Genomic DNA, 7,115 nt, shown 5'->3' with positions numbered 1-7,115 from the left:
CATTTGTTCACTGCGAAATTTGCCTCCAAGCCACGAAATTCAAAGCTAAAGATGCCGCAACTCACCAATTTAGCTGCATTGTTCATCCACTGTCCAATCCGGAGGCTCTCGGCGTCATTTATCCAGGTATTTGCCAGAATTCACCTGTTTTATCCGTGTTTATGCCATTTCTCTGCAATATTGTCCATTAAACACCTGGTAATTCCTAAATTAAAGATTGTCTCTTAGTCAATTCTGGACTAAAACAACCTGCATTGCCCCCTGCTCCAAAATTTGATGTTACAACAATAATTCCCAGCCTTAAGTTTGCAAATTGACCTCCCAATCGCCCGGCATTGTTCCCTTTTGCCATGTACATACTTGAAGGACCAAATTTTACCAAATTATAATTATACCCCCTCCTTTGCAATTCATCTTCATTAGTGGCAATCCCTGTGAATTTACCTAAGCAGAGCAAAGGCAAGCCTGCCCAGCCTGCCCATTCCTCTTTGAAGAATATATCTAGCATCATCTGCATTTAGCCTGTCACCTGAACTTTGAGAAACCTTGCAAGCTATTGCACTTACCTTGTTGCATTCAGAAACTGCATTTTAAAAACAGCACCCAGAAACTACACAATGGCTGCTCCTGCACCCACAGCTCTCAGTGTGGCCCCCATGAATCCACCAAATAAAGAGCTTGAGTCCCTGACTCTTGCTGACAGAGATTACCTCATTCAAGACTTTGTGGGTGACAGAAACCATTTGCAGACCTTCCGGGAATTGAGAGATAACTATTTGAACAACAATGATACATATGGGATATGGGAATCTAATCTGCCTTATTACTTCCTCCCATCTGTCAACATTTTTCCAGAGATTATCCGCCTATGTGCTGAAAATTATGATCGAAGACACAGAGCTGTCAAGTCTCCATCTGGGAGCATCCTCTTCCACATTAATGCTGAGTCCATCAACCAGATGCTCAACTTCAAACAAACTCAGCTGCTGCATCCCTTCTCCATGAATTATCTGCTGGATACAGGTGCCAAGTTTTCCACTGATGACATTCAGAAGATCACCCAGACATTTATGAGAGCTGACCGCCAGCCCACAGGGCCACCTCCCTTCTTATATGTCCATTTTACTGATGTAGGAAAACTTCTGCTGGACATGATTGTATATGTGTTGGGCTATAAAACCAGTGAATATGTTGATGAGACTGTGCTGGTGTTTTTAGCTGCTTATAGCCCAGGCAAACCCCCTGCCTACAAATATAATTTTGCCAAATTCATAGCCAACAAGATACATGACCAGCTGTTCAAAGTAGACAGGGAGGGCATATTCAAATACTCATCATACATCTACCATTTGTTCATGTATTACCAATCCAAGGCCTTTCAATGCCCCATCAAAAAGCTAGATTCTAAGGGGGAAAGAAGGTCTGTCATCTTCTGGACATCAGTTTATCACCAAGTCCAAGATTCACCATACTCATACTGTGAATTTATTGATGAGTTTGTCTACCCAGTCTCTTTCTTATTAATGAGGTCCCCTCCCCCCAGAGTCTCATTTGAAATCCAGAAAACTCTGCAGCTGTCCAAAAATTATAAAATAGGTGATTGGTACCTATATCAAGATCATACAGTCATAAGAATTTATGGCTGTGAGCTCTGTCCATACAGGCTACCAAAATATGTACCAATGAGATTGTTTGCCTTGGAGTACTATAGGCAGCTCATTCACTCTGACCTCACCCACTTTCATAGTGCTAAAAAGAAAGCCCATCTCAAGTTTAAGCACCACCTGGGCCCCTTCATCATGAACAAAAAAGAGGGATGGCAAGATGCTGAGCAAATCCTCAAAGACAAGTACAAGCTATCAAAAAGCTTCTGGTGGGTCCCTTATGACCCTGAAGGCTTCATCTGTGCTAGAAGAGTCATGTACAGGCTGCTAGGCTATGAGCACTGTAAATTTCCACATATTGAGCAGTATGCCAATCAACAAGAATGATTGCAAGATACATTAATTGAGAAACTAACTGAAGAAGAAATAATGCAAAAGAATGTCAAGGATTTGGAAAAAACTCTTGACTTAGATTCTGTGCAGCAGGTGATCTTCAAGAAACCACATCCAGTGGGAGAAGGGACTTCAGCTACAACAACTACACCAGCCACCCAAGCGCCATCTACAGCAGCATCAGGTACAGATAAAGGTAAAGGAATAATGGGTGCTGAAGAAGAAACAATAAAAGAACAGCCTGCCTCCTCAATTGGGCAGCAACATGAGCAAACACCTCCACCACAAACAGAACCAATAACAACACCTATATTGCAGACTCCTGCACATGAGGAGAGAGGCAAGAAGAGAGACAGAGAAGAGTCCACTCCTGCTAGTGGATCCTCCCAGCAACCTGAGGCCAAGAGGCAAAAGGTTGACTCCCCGATCATAGAAGAAATAAGTGAAGAAGTCCTTGAGAGCCCAAGGAAAGAAGGGGAAGACAGTCAGCAAATGGGCACAAGCTCTTTCCAACAAGAGCAAGGATTGCAGCTTGGCATGGAGGTGTCCTCCTCCTCTCAATAGAGCAAGAAGCCTTCAAGCACCAAGGCTTCCTTCAAAGAAATAAAAGCACAAAATGAGCTGTTAAGAATAGAGGTGTATAAGCAATTCCTCAAAGCGACACCAGCCAAGCAAGAGAGGTTGATGTCAGTGTATGACATACAAGAGGAGAAGATGATCCTCAGTCACTTCAAACCCAAGGTACCGCAACCTAAATCAGCTGCAGATTTTGTAAGAACAAGGGTGGAGGTCATGGCAAAGGACATTCACCCCATGGACCAAATAGAGCTGCACAAACAAACGGGGGAAATGGTCTATGCTACCTTGGTAGAGAGGGCCACAATGGCCCATGAACTGAAAGAATCACTGAAGAATACCAACATTCAGTTGGATTTTGAGAGAATGTCCTCCATGGCTAAGGACAAAAGGATTAAATCACTAGAGGACATCATCATAGACCTAGGACATGATCCTAAGGACCCAAAGGGCGTGAGGGCCCTCATGAAGAAGAAGGAAGATGATCTTAATGCATTGAAGAAAAGGCTGAAACTGCTGCCCACCGAGCACCCCCAAACAACAGAATTGCAGAAGGAAAAGGAGGCTGATGAGCAACTTGATCTAATAATGCAGCTCAATCAAAAGGTCCTTGATTTGGAAAAGGAACTAGAAGGGGCACTACAAAATAAACAGGGAGAATCCACATCCCAACCTCCTCCGATTACCTCAACCACTGCCACCACTACAGAGGCAGCGGTAGCCCCTGCAGCAGTAGCCCCTGCAACTACAACAACAACAACAGAAGCAACAGCAGCAACAACCACAACCCCTGAGTCCAGTTTGAACATGGAAGATTTGACAAAGGCTATCAAAGAGATGGAGCTCCAAGCTACTGAGATCAAGGAGGCCAAGGAAAAATTAGCAAAACTAAAGGCCAAATATGACAAGTCAAAGATGACTGTAGTAGAGCAGTCTAGAGAAATTAAGGCCCTCAAAGACAAAATCAAGGCCTTAGAAAAGGAGCTCAAACTGGAAAATGCTCTAGCAGAAATAAAGAGAATTTTGCGGGCCCGGATTGACCAATCCATTACTAGACAATGGAAGTCAATCAAGACTGTGCATGAACAAATGTATTTGATTGGCCAAGCACAAATTGAGATTCAGAAGGCCAGAACAGTATTGGGGAACAGGCCTGAGCAGGCCAATAGAATGATAATTTTTCTGAACAATCAGACTAAGGAGGAACTAGCAGCCATCAACATTGTTAACAGAACAGAGGCTGTCCTTACAACTAAAAAGGTGCTAACTCTCAGGAGTTTTGTACATACTGTAGAGAGAAAATGCCATGAAATACAGGCTGAGGTAGATGATTACAAGCTCAAAATAGGAACACTGCAAGGAAAGGGATTGCCCAGCCTACTAACCAGCACAGGAAGATTGCTCCCTCGTGAGCAATATGCCACCAGAATGTCAACTTTTATTGAAAATCAAATCACTGCATCTGCCGACACTTCTGAGGAAATGGGGTCACCAACAGGGCAGAGCCTGTATGATAAAATTGAAAATCTGTTTTTCATAGAACATGAAGGCAATCACCTTTTTGAGGTTCCTCCTAATTTTTATAGATATACAGAGGCAGATGAAACATTGGTGAAAATTCGAAGGCACCAGCTGCCCAAAGAGGATTGGTGGCAGGCAATGCTGCAAATTTTGCCTCAGTGATCTCAGTTGATCATTCCTAGTCAGCCTCCACTCAACAAAGAGCAAAAAGCAAAATAAAGACAACATACAAGGCAACCGATAAGGATGACTCAACATAAAGACAATGGTAGCAAGCCAAATATAAAAAATGCGCAAATTTTGGGCAGCACATCTTCAGCCGACTCCAATGGTCACAAAGTCAACATTCTCTGACCATTTTGGACAGCTAATACATCTTGGAGTTACTACAGCATTTACTTTCTCAGCTACAATGCTCCAGGAGTTGGCACGATATTAATGAGCCATTAACTCATTAGCTGGATATTTTCTGATGTAAATTTTGTATATATACCTCCCCTGGCAACTTATTAGGGGTTGGTGATTTTCATTCTGAGGCAAATGTATTGTATATTTTCAGATAATCTAATGCAAGAGGCTGGAAAAGCTCAGTGATTTCCTGAATGTTTGATGTCTTGCTGATGCTATGCGTGCTGTTGCAGAATTCTTGAGCTGTCTAATGGAACAATAAATTTTCTCAATCTATGTTTTGTCTTCTTATGTTTATTTAAATCATACACATGTTTCACCAGTCTAACAGTAGAGAAAATGAATAGTACAGGAAATGTTTGGTTACACCTTGTGCTCAATCTCTATTGCTGAAAATGTTTTCTTCAGAATTAATCATGAACATGAATTCTTAATTGCTCATGCTTACATTAATTCTATAAATATGAATGTTATATAGGAATCCTTCACTGCTTCTAAATAATATTCCCACTGTTCTCCATATCAGATTACTGAAAGATCCTTAATTGCCTTTCATGCCCTGATTACATCACACCCAATCTCAGATTTAAAGAATTGTTTCTTAGACACTTATCTGGCTCTGCAGCATCACTGTTGTATCAACACAGACATATCAAGCAAATCAAGCATCACTGACTCCATGCCCAATGGCCTAGAACACCCTGACAAACATATATCTATCTTGACTGAAGTCATCATCCAGCAAATTTTAAAACAAAACCTTGAGTATAATAACTAGCCTAAAAATTATACAAACAAAGTTAAATCATAAAGAGAGAGCCCTCTCTGGTCATAGGTAGGCTAAAACCTGTGACCCAAAGATTGGTTAGTGGTTACCTCGGCCGTATTCCCTTGGGAGTCAAAGGGAACAACCTGAGTGATAACATAATTGGCGACTCCACTGGGGAAAGAGCGTATTTTTCAGCTGCTGTCTGTTTTTAGACAGTAGTTCCAAAAGCCTGAGCAGTCCCTTAAAATAGTTCTAAAAATATCCTTAAAAATACCAAAAACAAGTTCAGAAGCTGGCTCCGAAAAAGAGAACTAGGCACACCAGGTCAAACCCTGACCCAAATCCCCCACCTGTTTTCGAAAATCCAAATTTGATCCATAAAACTCTTAGGAACCAGAAGGAACCCGAACAATCCCCTGAAACTAGCCTTGAGGCAGTTCAGCAAAGTTTTATTCCAACCCCTTCTAAGCCATCTGTTCATCTTCATACAACTCATTCTCCCCCCTCTTCATCATCCACTTCACAAAACATATTGTCTACAACTAACACACAAACTGTTGTTGCTGTCCCAGTTGTTCCCTTTCTACCAGTTGTCCCACTTATCCCCCCAAATATGGCTAATCGTTATGCACCCCTTCAGTTACCTGGAAATCCTGGGGCCATGCCTCAGGACTACCAAGGCAAGATTACTTATTTTGATGGAACCAGTACATACACTGCCTTACAGCATACTAAGAAAATGCAAGACTACTTTGAGAACTATGAGATAGATGATGATGATGTAAGGATGAAAATCTTTGTCCAAAGTTTAATAGGTGAAGTAAGAACCTGGTTCAGGGCACTGGCTGCACATTCTATAGCTGATTCGGGTGCCCTTTATCAGTCCTTCCTCAACAGATGGGAAAAGAAAAAGGACCCTCTGCACATTTTATCTGAATATGATACCATAAAAAGAGGCCCACAAGAAGCTGTCTTGGACTATTGCACTAGATTCAACACTATTTATAATGCCATTCCTCAAAATCTTAGACCTCCACCTGATTTAGCATTGATTAAGTTCCCTGATGGATTTGATGCTGATATGGCATATCAACTAAGAGAAAGAGCCCCTGCAACTCTAGCAGACATGAAAAACATAGCTGTGAGTGTAGAGGCAAATCTAATTGCCAAGAGAAACCGGGCGAGAACTGAAAGGAGAACTACTTTTAAAGAAGAACCCTCATCATTTGAGCAAAAGCTAGATGCGATCATCAAAGGCATGGACAGACTTGGAGACAGAGTGGAAACCATAGAAAGAAAATCATCATGGGAAGGTCAAACCAGCAATATTAGAAACCCAAACTTCAGAAAGAACCAAAATCCTAATGTTGGAAGGACTGATCCTGACCAGCATGTCAGACCTCCTTTCCAGGAAAACTATGTTGAGGCTTCAACATCTAGTGAACCTAGTGAGGACCCTCACATCAACCTAATGGGTTTGGACAGTGAAAATCAAGTCTTTCTGACACAAGAAGACCAAGAGGTTTACAATGACAATCAATTCCACACTAAGTCAGGAGAATCATTCGATTTTAAAGAAGGGTATGATGCAGCTGTGTATGAGGTGCACAAACAGTACAAACTAAGGAGTAGAACAATAGATGTACCTACACCCCTCAAACCAAAGGACATTAAGAAGCCAAAAAAGATCAATGAAAATACTACCCTTCCCCAAACAGCTGGCAGCTCAAACCCACCTGCCACAGAAGTGACTGTGGAGGACATTTCAGAGAAACAGTCCTCTCAAAATCATCCAGGTCCACCCCATCCATTAAAGACAAAGGCAGATAATCCCCCAGGAAACA

At 41.9% G+C, this 7,115-nt stretch overlaps 1 pseudogene; it reads right to left on the bottom strand.

The window, feature by feature from the left end:
- Positions 1-440: 440 nt before the first annotated feature.
- LOC149165609 (calreticulin-like) overlaps positions 441-7,115 on the bottom strand; it is a 75,187-nt pseudogene continuing 68,512 nt past the window's right edge.

This window comes from Pinus tabuliformis, chromosome 5_1, assembly GCF_031772625.1.
Source record: "Pinus tabuliformis cultivar Carrire ecotype Pingquan chromosome 5_1, CPIR1, whole genome shotgun sequence".
NCBI classification, from domain to species: Eukaryota; Viridiplantae; Streptophyta; class Pinopsida; order Pinales; family Pinaceae; genus Pinus; species Pinus tabuliformis.
The sequence above is the reverse complement of the archived record's forward strand: the minus strand, read 5'-3'. Positions and strand labels throughout refer to the sequence as shown.